We start from the raw sequence: 14,761 nt of genomic DNA on the forward strand, positions 1-14,761 counted from the left end.
GGGGCAAAAAACAGCCTCTGTCCACTTCGTTAATAAACTGATAGGCAAATGGACAAAAGTGTGATTAAAGCATTTGCGGGACCCCAGCGAGCTCCAGACTAGTTGCATTGTGTCGGGGACCCTCCACAATGATAAGACCCATCATTTAAATGCAAAACCCACCATTAAAAGTCACTTTTAGGGGCAAAAAACAGCCTCTGTCCACTTCGTTAACAAACTGATAGGCAAATGGACAAAAGTGTGATTAAAGCATTTGCGGGACCCCAGCGAGCTCCAGATTATGTGCATTGTGTCAGGGAGCCAGGTCAAACCCCTCCATGCACACCGCCAGAACCAGAACCTCACGACCCTGGTGACCTTAAAGGTGTTTGTCTTTGTTTGTTTTTGTATTCCACTTAGACAGGCTGGGGTTCAGCACCACGCACAGAGCCTGCCCGCTACCTCCAGGGCGCATCACCACATTTTACAAGCCAGGAAAGGTGCATGGATCCTGGGTAAACATTGATTAAGTGTTTTTAAATGTGTGGAACAGTGTTTTGTCACTTTCAAAACTCTCCTGTCATTGACCGGAGAATTTGGGTCGATGTTGTATTCAATCTGGCCATTAATATTCCAGTGAGACGAAGTACGTACATTGACCGGAGTGATCCCATGTTAATTTTGTCCAAATACCGGAACATTCCCTAACCCTAAGCCCCTGACGTTGACTCTAATCCGTAATGATTTAAAATTCAACTATAATTATTCTGTAATTATTTCCTATACATTTCTGGCTGTGCAAAGGGCCGCAAATATACCGAGCTTATGTATATATATATGTAGAGCTTAGGTAGATATATATATGGCAGATAGGGAGGCTACAGCTTTATTAAAATGCAACACATTACCCTGTCTTTAATAAGGATATCTAGATTAGTGGTTCTCAACTGGTCAGGCCTCGGGACCCACTTTTTCCTTGGTCAATACATCGCGACCCAAAATGTTGAACCACTAAAATCTATTCAACAAAAGATTGTGCAGTAATATATACGCTTTCCAGCATACATTATTAATTAAAGTGAAGTACAGGTCATATATCCCTTATATCCCTTCACAGAACTAAAGAATGCTTGTGGGTAAGGGGAGATAGCCCCCATTGTTCTGTGACCTGTCAATCATCAAACCCGGGGTCATATTTCATTATGTGTTCATTTTTATCTGAAGTTGTAGCCATAGATGTATAAAGAATAGTTCTACCGTAAAGTTATTCTCCGTGGGGACTTCCGGGAACAATCTTGATTCTGATTGGCCAGAAGACTCGAAAAAACATCAGCAAAGATGTTTTATTGAGAAGATGATCACTACGTGACAGAAGTTTTCAAAACCGTGTATGGTCTCCGGTACTTCCAGTGCAACGCCTGCTGCACAGCGTTGGAAAATCGGGCCTTCAAAATAAAAGTTTGACTTTTTTCCCACATATCTGGGACCCACTTCGTACGGTCTGCGACCCACTTATGGGTCGCGACCCACCAGTTGAGAACCACTGATCTAGATGATATGTTCGCCATCATCCCTAAATCAATCTTAAACATAATATTGAAAGGTTGAAAATAGATTTTCTGAAACTCAGGCTTTTTTTTTAACAAAATATAATAATACATCTAAAGGTCTGGCTACTGAAGTATATTTCATATGGACTCATCCTAACATAGAGGTCAGCTTGAAGAACAACTACAATATCTTTAGATCTGTGAAAAAGGAATTTTGATTCCTTATAATGCTTTTGTATAATACTGATATTTTTACAATATGTATTTTCTTCACGCCTGCCTGATGTAAAGACTGTTGATTGCTAAATACCTCAGGACTGCAGATGGAAATTAGATATTTGCTCAAATCTGGCATAAATCATCTCTTCTCTTTTTCTGAGATGAATGTATTTGTATGCATGGTCCTTGATCAAATAAATACATAAATTAGGTCATACAAACAACTCTAACTAATTACGACTAATGTTAGCATGTTATTTTTCTAAACTATGGTTACAGGTCGGTCAGTGGGTCCTTTGACAATAGGGATGGAGTGCTGTGATTGGCTCCCCTCACTGAAGAAGGTACAAGCAGCAGGGGGTCTGAGCTCAGTGAGTCTGCAGCTTCACACAATGTCCTCCACTAAATGTGCTCCGTTATTCTGATCTGAACATCATACAGACTTTAAGGAGAGATGAGTATATCAGCTGTTTCATTGCATGTTTAAATGAGGAGGACCATGGTGAACTCTACTCATGTTTCATATTTTATACTGAGTGCCTTCTTCGACACGGGGGTTTTTAAGTACTTGTTCTTCACGATTGTCATGTGTTTATATGTGTGTATCATAGGTGCCAACGTGTTGCTGATTGTGGTTATCTGTGTGAACAGGAGCTTACATGAACCTATGTACCTTTTTCTGTGCAGCCTGTTTGTAAATGAACTGTATGGTAGTACAGGGTTGTTTCCATTCCTTCTGGTTCAGATCCTCTCTGACATTCACACGGTCTCTGCTCCACTCTGCTTCCTGCAGGTTTTCTCTCTGTATACATATGGAAATGTACAGTTTTATAATTTAGCCATCATGTCTTATGACAGATATCTTGCTATCTGTCATCCTCTGCATTATAACACACGTATGACTTCTAACAAAGCTGCTATGTTTATCGCTCTAACCTGGTTTTTCCCCATCCTTTATGTTTCTGTCATGATATCACTGAGTGCCTCTTTACAGCTGTGTGGGAACATCATTAATAAAGTGTACTGTGATAACTTCCCCATTGTTAAACTGGCCTGCTCTGACACTACAGTCAATAATTTGTATGGACTTGTTTACACGTGTACTGTTATTGTTGCTCTCATCATTTTAATGTTTTACTCTTACATGAGGATCCTCAGAGTGTGTTTCTCTGGCTCCAAACAGACCAGACAGAAAGCTCTCAGCACCTGCACACCTCACCTTGTTTCCCTGTTCAACTTCTCCTTCGGGGCTTTTTTTGAAATAATACAGAGCAGGTTTGATATGAGCAGTGTTCCCAACATGTTGCGTATTTTTTTATCTCTGTACTTTATCACCTTCCCACCGCTCTTCAACCCTTTAATATATGGACTGAATTTAACAAAAATCTGCATCATATGTAAGAGTCTTCTCTTTGGTAAAGTGTAAGGGGCTAATGTTAAAGTCATGTATTTTATTTCCTCAGCATCAATAACACCTGGAGGAAGGGTGATAAGGATTACTTTTCTGAGTGACAAGTTGTTAAGTTTGTGATATGTTAGGTTTGTATAAAAATAACATATTTGGCTTTTTTTCACACTCAAGGCCGCAAATATAAATCTGGAAAGCATTTATATTTTTACAATGACCGTAAGGGAGGATGTGCTGCCTCATACAGCGAGCAATGAGCCCAAACACATTTAACATAAAGTGCAGTTCCTGAAATGTACAAGGATTCATCCTAACATAAAAGTCAGCTTGAAAAACAACTACAATATCTTTAGATCTGTAAAAAAAATACGTCTGATTCCTTATAACGTTTTTGTATGATACTATTATTTTCATTTTCTTCATGCCTGTCTGATATAAAGACTGTCATTTTGCTCTGTTGTTAAAAGGTTCTGTACAAATAAACTAGACATTGTGTCAAATGTTGAGTAAGTGTTTGACTCTAAAATAATAAATGTTTCGGTAACACTTTATATTAAGGTACACAAATTCACCATCAACTAGTTGTTAATTAACATGCTTATTAGCAGTATATTGGCTCTTTATTAGTCACTATAAAACACTTATTAATGCCTTATTCTACATGACCATATTCTCCCAGTAATACGCCATTAGTTGAGAGTTTTCCTCAATAGCCCTCCAATTAGTACTTATTTATTGCAAGTAAGGAAGTTGTACATGAGTTTGGTTCTTAATATGCACTGCTCAATATGGGCCTAATAAGGCAGTAATTCTCCCATAATAACACTTAACAAATATGATCTATTCTTATGTAGTAATAAGTAACTATAACTGTTAATTGTGTCTAAATAACAACAACAATTGGTATTTCTATCTAAGAACAGGTTCCCTATTTTAAAGTGAAGTCTTGTTTATAACCAATAAGCTATTAGTTTGACTCTAATTCACCTGAACAGGTTCCCTATTCTAAAGTTGCCTCCTCTTCACACTTTGTAAATACATTAAAGCACACAACTACTGAAATTAACCTCAACATCACATGAACAAAGTAGACACACGTTGAAATATCTGTTTTATCAATGAACCACTAAAGGGAGGTTCAGACACATTTCAAAACACGTCAAGTTTCTCCAAGGCTGAGAACACAGGCTATTTTTCTAAATATGATTTGTGCTTTAAATACAACTTTTCAGTCTTAAACCTTCATGTATGTTATGTGTTATTGAGCCCGGCAGGCTGCAGAGATCAGGAGGTTAAACGATGCTCACCGTCTCTGAATGTGTCCCATGAGGGAATTCAGCGGCGTGTAAAAAGGATGTGCCGCAGGTCATTCTGCAACAGGTCATGCTTTATTTCTCTGTCGATATTTGTGGGAGATTTAAAGAAGCAGCCTCAATGCACCCTGCAGTTTATTATTTGCAGGAATGGGATCAGAATCAGAATCAGGTTTATTACCAGGTAGGTTGACACGTACGAGGAATTTGACTTGGTGTCTTGGTGCATACATAAAAAGAAAACTTCAAAACACAGATAGAAATCTATTTTAAGACAACTATAATAACATTAAAAATGTATATGGTTCTGATCAGAATCAGAATTAGAATTATTCGTCCTATTCGTTCGGGGACACTTGTTACAGAAGAAAAGGGCCAAAGACAGCCTAATGTTAACTAAGAAGCATGCATAACAAAATATTAAAGGTAAAACATAAAAAACCAGCTGTACTAATGTAGCACTTATTATTATTAATATGAAGATATTATTAAGATAAGATAAGATGTTACTTTATTGATTGAACATTTTAGTTTAGCATGTGCTGTCCCACGGTAATTCAGAAGGCTCACAGGTCACATTCCGACCATTATTTAAAACAATAGGAATGACCCCTATTCTCAGGACTGGCTACTTGTTTCACTAACAACCCCCTAGTCAGGTCTCAGGACCGGACCCTAGTTTCAGGAAAAAACCCTAGCCTCAGGACCGGCCCCTAGACTCAGTACTGGCCAGTAGTCTCAGGACTGGCCAGTAATCTTAGGAACGATCCCTAGTCTCAGGAAAGACCCCCTATTTTCAATACTGGCTCCAGTCTCAGGACTGGCCAGTAGTCTTAGGAATGACCCTTAGTCTCAGGAACAACCCCTAGTGTCAGGAACGACCCCTTGTCTCAGGACCGGCCAGTGGTCTCAGGACCAACCCCTACTCTCAGGAACAACCCCTAGTCTCAGGAATGACCCCTAGTCTCAAGACCAACCCCAAGTCTCAGGAATGACCCCTAGTCTCAGGACCAACCCCTATTCTCAGGACCAACCCCTAGTCTCAGGAACGACCCCTAGTCTCAGGAACGACCCCTAGTCTCAGGAACGACCCCTAGTTTCAAGAACGACCCCTAGTCTGGTTAGACCCTCCTAACTTTATTACACTCTGCTTGCATTATGTAATGACAATAGAGTAATCTAATCTAATCTAGTGACCCCTAGTCTCAGGAACAACTCCTAGTCTCAGGACTGACTAGTAGTCGCATGACCGGTCAGTAGTCTTAAGAACGACCCCTAGAATGGTTTACATTCCTGAAAACCGAGAGTATTTTGTTTCAATTGGTAGCTGTACATCGGACAGAACCAAAATGACATGTGGAGTTCCCCAGGGGTCGATCCTCGGGGCCCTTCTATTCAATTTGTACATGCTGCCACTTTCCATACAGATGTAGCGATTCATTTCAGACAGTTTGAAACGCGATTGGTACGTGATCTGCCCTCGTTCAAGGGAAAACCTCCAGCTTGACTTAAGACCGCCCCCGTGATAGATAAATGTAATTATAATGAAGCCAGCTGCAATGGATCATTGATCCATCAGGGGGTGCAGTGGGGTTCCACACTGGAGCTCATGTGAAATAAAGTCAGATACAGTACGCTGGATGTATAGCGGAACTTTGTTAAGATCCATATGTCACGGATATCATACTCTGTGCTAGTTAAGAGACATGTAATCATTTACAAAACATCACCATGTTGTTATTTAACAAAATAATGTTGTTTAGTCGAAAAAAACGAACGGGAGGAAATGCAGCCCGGCTCTCGATTTGTAATCCTAATTTAATCATCATCTTCACCACGATCATTTATGTTTATGTTCGCCGAATTGACATGAAATCACTGACACATATGAATATACTGTATTCAACTTCATTAAAACGTTATTAACGTGCCTAAACTCAGTAATTCACTAAATATATTTATATTTTAATGGAGCCTCGTCGGCAGATCAGGATCCCAAAGCGTAGCGGAGGGATCCTGATCTGCATGACGGGTGTTATTTTCCCCATAAGGAACAAGTCGCTGCAAATTATCCCGCTTATTACACGGCCACATTCTCAACAAAGTAACGACATGACTCCCAGTATTAATTTAAAGGCTTTTATGGATTTAGAAAATGTTTTTATTGATTTAAAAAATAGTTGTATGTATTGATTTAAATTGACATGCATCCGCTAAGAAAAATAGTCCGTTGTTACCGTTTTTTAAATAGTGTGAATGAAACGGCAGCTCTCAGCTGTGTATTTACACAACTAATGGCCCATCAACCACAGCTCTCTCCCCCTCCCCCCCTGATCTTTCTTCTCCAGCAGCTAAATTAACTGTAGGTTACTCTGAGTGACCATAGACTGTATGTGACAAGCTTACAGTTAGTGACGTAACAACACCATAAAAGCTGGTGGGTTGAAAGCAATACGGGAGGTAAAAATAACTGCAATAATTGTGACTTATTTATTGTGGCTTTTATGTTTTTAGGTATAAAATGTTATATAATTCAGGCATATAGTTCATCCTTCTCTAAAAGCCTTCAACAATGACAATATTCATAGTAATTTAATAAATCCTTCCAACACACATTGTAAAAAATGGCCTACTGTAAGTTAAGAAATCATTCCAATATGTACATCTTCTGATGTAACAACAATAACATTATAAATAGTAACATAGCTGAACATGGTATTGCACATTTAGCTTTGAGTGTTACTGACCTGAGATGTTTTTATTACATGAATTAAGGTGACTGAGGCTTTTTAACATACAGGGATGCAAACTCATCAGGTATGAAAAAGGTGACAAGGATCCGAGCCCCCGGCTCCCCCACCCCACGGAATAAAAGAGGATTTTAGCAGTCAGAACAACTAAAGCAGCAGTGTTAATAATAACAGAAACGCCAAAGAGTCACATAATAGAAATATATAAAAAGCATTTATTTTAATTGTGTAGCAGTCAGTTTATAATTTTGGCAGCACTGTTGAGGATTTTGAAAATGTATTTTCATGCCTCTGTGCAAGGCTTAGTCTTTCTATCTTTATAGCCACATGGTGTAAAGTAACTAAGTTCATAAACTCAACAAGTACTATACATGGGCACAATTTTGAGATACTTGTACTTTATTTAAGTATTTCAATGTTTTGCTACTTTGTTCTTCTACTCCACTACAGTTCAGAGGTACATGGTGTATTTTTACTCCACTACATGTATTTAAACCCTTTAGTTACTTCACAGATGTGGATGAATGATGTGAAATCTAATCAAGTGTTAAATCAGACTTTAGTTCCACCTGGAGTAAATCCACCAGCTACCCTGCAGTATACAAAGTCATTCAGACTAGCTGCACCTTTACCAGCTTTGAGAACACTTTCATGATCAATCATTATAAAACACATCATATCTATTATTCTGAAATGGACCAATCTGCACAATGACTACTTTTACTGCAACAGAGTATTCCTACACTCTGGTACTTCTACTTTTACTCAAGTACAAGACCTGAGTACTTCTACTTTTACTCAAGTACAAGATATGAGTACTTCTACTTTTACTCAAGAACAAGATCTGAGTACTTTTACTTTTACTCAAGTACAAGACCTGAGTACTTCTACTTTTACTCAAGAACAAGATCTGAGTACTTCTACTTTTACTCAAGTACAAGATCTGAGTACTTCTACTTTTACTCAAGTACAAGACCTGAGTACTTTTACTTTTACTCTAGTACAAGATCTGAGTACTTCTACTTTTACTCAAGTACAAGACCTGAGTACTTCTACTTTTACTCAAGTACAAGACCTGAGTACTTCTACTTTTACTCAAGTACAAGATCTGAGTACTTCTACTTTTACTCAAGTACACGACCTGAGTACTTCTACTTTTACTCAAGAACAAGATCTGAGTACTTCTACTTTTACTCAAGTACAAGATCTGAGTACTTCTACTTGTACTCAAGTACAAGACCTGAGTACTTCTACTTTTACTCAAGTACAAGATCTGAGTACTTCTACTTTTACTCAATTACAAGACCTGAGTACTTCTACTTTTACTCAAGTACAAGACCTGAGTACTTCTACTTTTACTCAAGTACAAGATCTGAGTACTTCTACTTTTACTCAAGTACAATATATATACTTATACCACCTCTGTTTATAGCCTATGAAAAAAACTATTAGAAATAGAAGGCTAAAGCTAACGTTAGCAGATAGTGACACAATGTATGCTAGCTAGCTAGCTCAACGATTCCTTAAATAATATTGCCACAGAAAAACTTTTCAGTTCCGACAGGGAGCTCTGCTCTGAACACCTGAACGGCCCGTTCTAACAGCTGTTCACCAGCGGTCCAGTCTGTGCCACAGTGACTCCGGACGCAGAGTTAATATTAACAAACGCACCCGTAGGTAATGTAGCTGCTGAAGCTAGACCATCATCTCGGAGCAGCAGAGCCTTATTATACATCCATGAGCAGGGCCGCCTTAATGCACGGGCTGACCTGGGCTGAAGCCCAGGGGCCTACGGAGATCGGGGGCCTATCATGTGCCAATTAAAAAAAAAAAAAAAAAAATTCAATTTTTTTATTTTTTTATTTCGGGTGTTTTTAAAAGAAATATTAAGTAAACAAAGTCTTGGCTTTCAGAATATGAAACTTTCATTTCCAAAATCACACGATAAATACATTTTTGAAGCTTGTAAAGGGAAGACAACAGCTCTCCCTCGCCACTCTGCTGTTCCACAGCGCCGCCCCCCTTCCCTCCACTGAAATTATTAATGTAAGACGTATAGTAATCATAGATAACACGGCAAGGTCCGTTACAGTTTGTTTTCATCTGATTTAAAAAAAACAAAGTCTTGGCTTTCAGAATATTAAACTTGTTTCGGCAAATTCAGATGATAAATACAACTTTGAAGCTTGTAACGGCATAATTACAAGCGGAGAACGGAGTAACTTGACGTCACAGCAGGCATAACAACAGCCGGTGTTTCTCGTGAGTGTTTTCCCCGGGAAACAAACACAATACACACAAACGCAAATATACACAAACACCCACACGTCAGAATGATAATATGTTTCACATGTGACTTATTCAAATTGCGAGTGATTGAGTGAAGAAAAAGTTTGAGAGTGGCGCTCGGAAAAGGAAATTGTTGAGGGAAAAGGAGTTTCGAGACAAGCAGCTGTTACAAAAAATGCCGAAGCTTACAGGTTATTTTAAACCTGTAGGCCAGGATGAGGAGGAAGGACAGATGAGTTCTGTACCGAGCGGTAGCGGTGCCGGCCGCGGGGCCTCGGAGACAAGTAGGCCGTCTGGTTCTGATAGCGATGGAGTAGCGGGAGAGGAAAAACAGACAGGAGGGACATTATCTGTTGGAGGAGATGGAGAGGACGACGAGGACTTGCTACGTGGAGGGGAGCCAACGGCAACCGGACAAATACATGAGGGAGGCCCGATACGTCACTCATATGGAGGAGAGGACCAGGCGCGTGTAGAGCAGAGTGGAGAAGTGCGATCACAGAGCCTGCCCAGGCTATAAATGACTTTGATTTGTTGTTTAAATAGGGGGCCTACAAAAACTATCAGCCCCAGGGCCTGATGGCAGGTTAAGGCGGGCTTGTCCATGAGCAGAGCCGACAGGCAGGAAGACTCGAGCACACAGCTCGTACTTCATTATAATATATAAAAAAAGAACACCATGCGTGTCATGATGGCACATAACAGCTCACGGCCGCAGATTACTCCGGGTCCCAGACCCCCCCATACCCCAAAAATATTTTTATTGCAGAACTACATGAATCACACAAACGACTTATTTTGTATTCAAAACGGCGAAATTTCGCCGAAAGGTGACAAGTTTGCATCACTGAACATAGACAGAGCACAAGTGAAACATAACATCTGAAATGATGTAACAACATAATACACTTGTGGGGATGCAGTTTGTGATGTGAGGAGTGAGGGACACGGCTTAGAACGGGGTGTCGCCTGGCAGGACAGGAGAGTGTGTGCACCAGTCTGCCTTGATCTATGAATTCATGTCCGTGACACTCACTGCTGCCCACAGCTGTTTTATAGAAGGAAAACCTCCTTCACTTCATGAAAGTGTTTTAACCACACACACCTCTACACACACACACCTCTACACACACACACCTCTACACACACACACACACACACACACACACACACACACACACACACACACACACACACACACACACACACACACACACACACACAATTGACATGAAATCACTGACAAATATGAATATACTGTATTCAACTTCATTAAAACGTTATTAACTTGCCTAAACTCAGTAATTCACTAAAAATATTTATATTTTAATGGAGCCTCGTAGGGACTATTTTAATGGAGCCTCAAGATCCCTCCGCTACGCTTTGGGATCCTGATCTTGAAAAATAGTCCGTTGTTACCGTTTTTTAAACAGTCTGAATGAAACGGCAGCTCTCAGCTGTGTATTTACACAACTAATGGCCCATCAACCACAGCTCTCTCCCCCCCTCCCCCCCTGATCTTTCTTCTCCAGCAGCTAAATTAACAGTAGGTTACTCTGAGTGACAAGCTTACAGTTAGACACAACACTGTCATTGCAAGTGACCCTCAGTTAGTTGACTTTTATGTTCAACTGCTAAATTCGTTACTGATAAAAAAGGGCTTCTACTGTACCTAATTACCTTAACACTAGAACCGCCAGAGGTTTTTGTATAGGCCTACCTAAACCCGTCAAATCCCGCTATTAGAATGCAATTTTTAACAACATAGGGTGCTACATAACACACTTTCAGGAAAAGTCACGGACTGGGAGACTTTAATATTTTATTGAAAAAAAGTTACATTGCACACACACAACACACATCACACAAATTGACCCGATTGGCGGTTCTAGTGTTAAATAAACTCACTAATTAATGAAACCAGTTCAATACGCATTATTCTTATTCTTATCATTCTTTATGAGCGCAGAAATAGACTTAAAATCAGATCTGTTTTTTAAATGAAATCTGACGGCAGGCAGTTAGCTCTGATCACCTATGATAAATGCGCCGCACCTAATCGCTGGCCATTCAGCCACAGAGCTCCCTCTATACAAATCAAACTGTAGACGGTGTGAAAGCACCTATTGTTTTAAATAAAGGTCTGAATGTGACCTGTGAGCCTTCTGAATTACCGTGGGACAGCACATTCTAAACTAAAATGTTCAATCAATAAAGTAACATCTTATCTTAATAATATCTTCATATTAATAATAATAATAATAAATCATACAGTATGTGTCCGAAAGGGAGCAGGAGGAAGCAAACACAAAAATATACAAAAAATATACTGCATATTAAAGCAAACGATTGTAAAGGTAAAATTATGAGCATAACAAATAAAGAAGTGTAATGTAAACATTTACATTATAATTATGATTATTTAGTATATAAAGAATATATTATTGAATTACAAGATTAGATATACTTTAGTTGATCTAAAATATTGATGTGCTCAAATGCTCTTCAAAACACAACTGAAAGTCCATGAAGCTTGTCTTTCTGTATTTGTGAATGAAGCGCCATCTCCTGGTTAAAACCTGAAATTGAAAATCTGGCAACGCCCTCTTGGAAAATAGTGGGAGGGCTTAACATTCCTCTATACTGGTGTTAGGCAGGTCGTAGGCAGGAAGCTGTAAGCTGGAGTCTAAAATGAAGTGCTACATCTGTAGATGAATACGGTCCTACTGATTTATTGATCACATGTCTAAAACAAATACATGACTGGATGTGCCGTAATTTCTTACAGCTCAACACACAAAAAAAAGAAGTAATTGTTTTTGGAACCAAAGAACAGAGAATTAAATGTTTTGCACACCTGGAATCACTATTACTCGAACCGAAAAGTCAAGCAAGAAACGTAGGTATAATTTAACTACCATCTAAAAAATATCTTGCGTATTAAAGACCTTATGTCCAAGCAAGACCTTGAAAAACGTGTCCATGCATTTGTCTTTAGCAAGCTCGACTACTGCAACAGCATCTTCACAGTCCTCACAAAAAAATCACTCCGTAAACTCCAACTAATTCAAAGTACTGCTGCGAGAATCTTAACCCGGACAAAGAAAACAGATCACATCACTCCAGTGCTGAGATCGCTTTTTTTGCACACATATAAAGCACCAAACGGGCTAGGACCCAAATATATCAAGGACCTCCTTCAGCGGTACGAACCCAGCAGACCCCTTAGGTCTTCAGGCGCAGGCCAGCTCACTGTTCCATTTGTGAGATCAAAGCGTGGGAAAGCAGCCTTCTGCATCTATGCTCCTAATGCATGGAACAAACTCCCAGGACATCTGAGAATGGCTAGCACTTTAGAATCATTTAAATCAGGTCAAAAAACATTTATTTTCAACATGGCTTTTAAAATTTAAATATTCTCATTTTCGAACTGTTAAACATGGTTTTCTTTCTTTTAATTATTTTGTGTGTTTGTGTATTTCTTCTCACTTTGACCATCTTAAAAATGTATTGTGTTTTATCTGTTTGATCCTGTAAAGCACTTTGAATTGCATCACTTTATGAATTGTGCTATACAAATAAATTGCCTTGCCTTGCCTTGCCTTGTCTCAGGACCGACCCTAATCTCAGGAACGACCCCTAGTCTGGTTTGACCATTCTAATTTCATTAAACTCTGCTTGCATTATGTAATGACAATAAAGTAATCTAGTCTACTCTCAGGAATTACCCCTGGTCTCAGGACCGGCTACTTGTCTCAGGACCGGCTACTTGTCTCAGGACCGGCCAGTAGTCTCAGGACTGGCCAGTAGTCTTAGGAACGACCCCTAGTCTCAGTAACGACGCCTATTCTCAGGACTGACCCCTAGTCTCAGGAACGACCCCTAGTCTGGTTAGACCCTCCTAATTTCATTACACTCTGCTTACATTATGTAATGACAATAAAGTAATCTAATCTAGTCACAGAGATGACCCCTAGTCTCAGGAACGACCCCTAGTCTCAAGACTGACCCCTGGTCTGTATAGCCATCACCGGATTTTAGCACTCAGAAAATGCACCAATGAACAGCTGTTTAGATCATCACAGGAAGTAAAGCGTCAGTCTTCCTTCAGAGCGTTCGGACAGCAGACATTAATGAACATGAGCATGAATCAGAGTTTGGCTTTTTCTGTGTATTCTTATGTGTGTGTGGAATATTTAAACTTAACCGTCATGTATTATGACAGATATCTTGCTATCTGTTATCCTCTGCAATATAACACACGTATGACTTCTAGGAGGGTCGCCTCTCTTGTTGCCGTGTCGTGGTTTTACTCGCTGTTAATCTGTGTTTTCATGATAGCTCTGACTGTGTCTCTGCAGCTGTGTGGGAACATCGCCAATGCCGTGTACTGTGGGAACTACTCCATTGTTAAACTGGCCTGCTCTCACATTACTGTTATTAATATGTATGGACTCTTTGTGTGTCTTTGCACGTTCTTCGTTCCTCTGATTTTAATCCTCTACACGTACATTAAGATCCTCAGAGTGTGTTTCTCTGGTTGTAAGCAGAGCAGACAGAAAGCTGTCACTACCTGCACACCTCATCTTTTTTCCCTCCTCAACTTCTCTTTTGGCTGCTGCTTTGACATACTTCAGGGTTTGATATGAGCGGTGTTCCAACCATGTTCCGCATCTTATTATCGTTATACTTCCTCACGTGCCAGCCTCTCCTCAACGCTGTGATGTACGGCCTGACATTTTCCAAAATCTGTATTGTCGTGAGAAGTGTGATCGTGAACTGAGTGATGAATAAACCCTATCTGGATGCACCTGAATCCACCTGTCCCGTTTCTTCTTGATCGGAGAGTTGTCGGCAGGATGTAGATAATACAAGACAGCGTTTGATTGTGATAATTATCATTAATAGCATGAGTGTGAGGTTTATGTATGCACACAATGCAAGGTTATTACATGAGCGTGTGTATGAATTTATGAGGGTGATTAGAGAATATGGATAGGTTTGAATACCCGTAAAGATTGGTGTGTATATTATAAGATTTACATCTATTACAGTTTATTATACCACATGTGCAGGTGTGTGTGTGTGTGTGTGTGTGTGTGTGTGTGTGTGTGTGTGTGTGTGTGTGTGTGTGTGTGTGTGTGTGTGTGTGTGTGTGTGTGTGTGTGTGTGTGTGTGTGTGTGTGTGTGTGTGTGTGTGTGTGTGTGTGTGTGTGTTTACATCAGTAATCACGGAGACTCTTCCCACGATGC

At 39.7% G+C, this 14,761-nt stretch overlaps 1 pseudogene across 1 annotated transcript; it reads left to right on the plus strand.

The window, feature by feature from the left end:
* The first annotated feature begins 2,247 nt into the window (after positions 1–2,247).
* On the plus strand, positions 2,248–14,291 carry LOC307035008 (olfactory receptor 10J4-like; annotated as a pseudogene). Its single transcript has 2 exons — positions 2,248–2,606; positions 13,734–14,291. The product of its transcript is annotated as an olfactory receptor 10J4-like (transcript).
* Positions 14,292–14,761: the final 470 nt, after the last annotated feature.

Source organism: Notothenia rossii, assembly GCF_949606895.1.
Source record: "Notothenia rossii genome assembly, chromosome: 4".
Classification (NCBI taxonomy): Eukaryota; Metazoa; Chordata; class Actinopteri; order Perciformes; family Nototheniidae; genus Notothenia; species Notothenia rossii.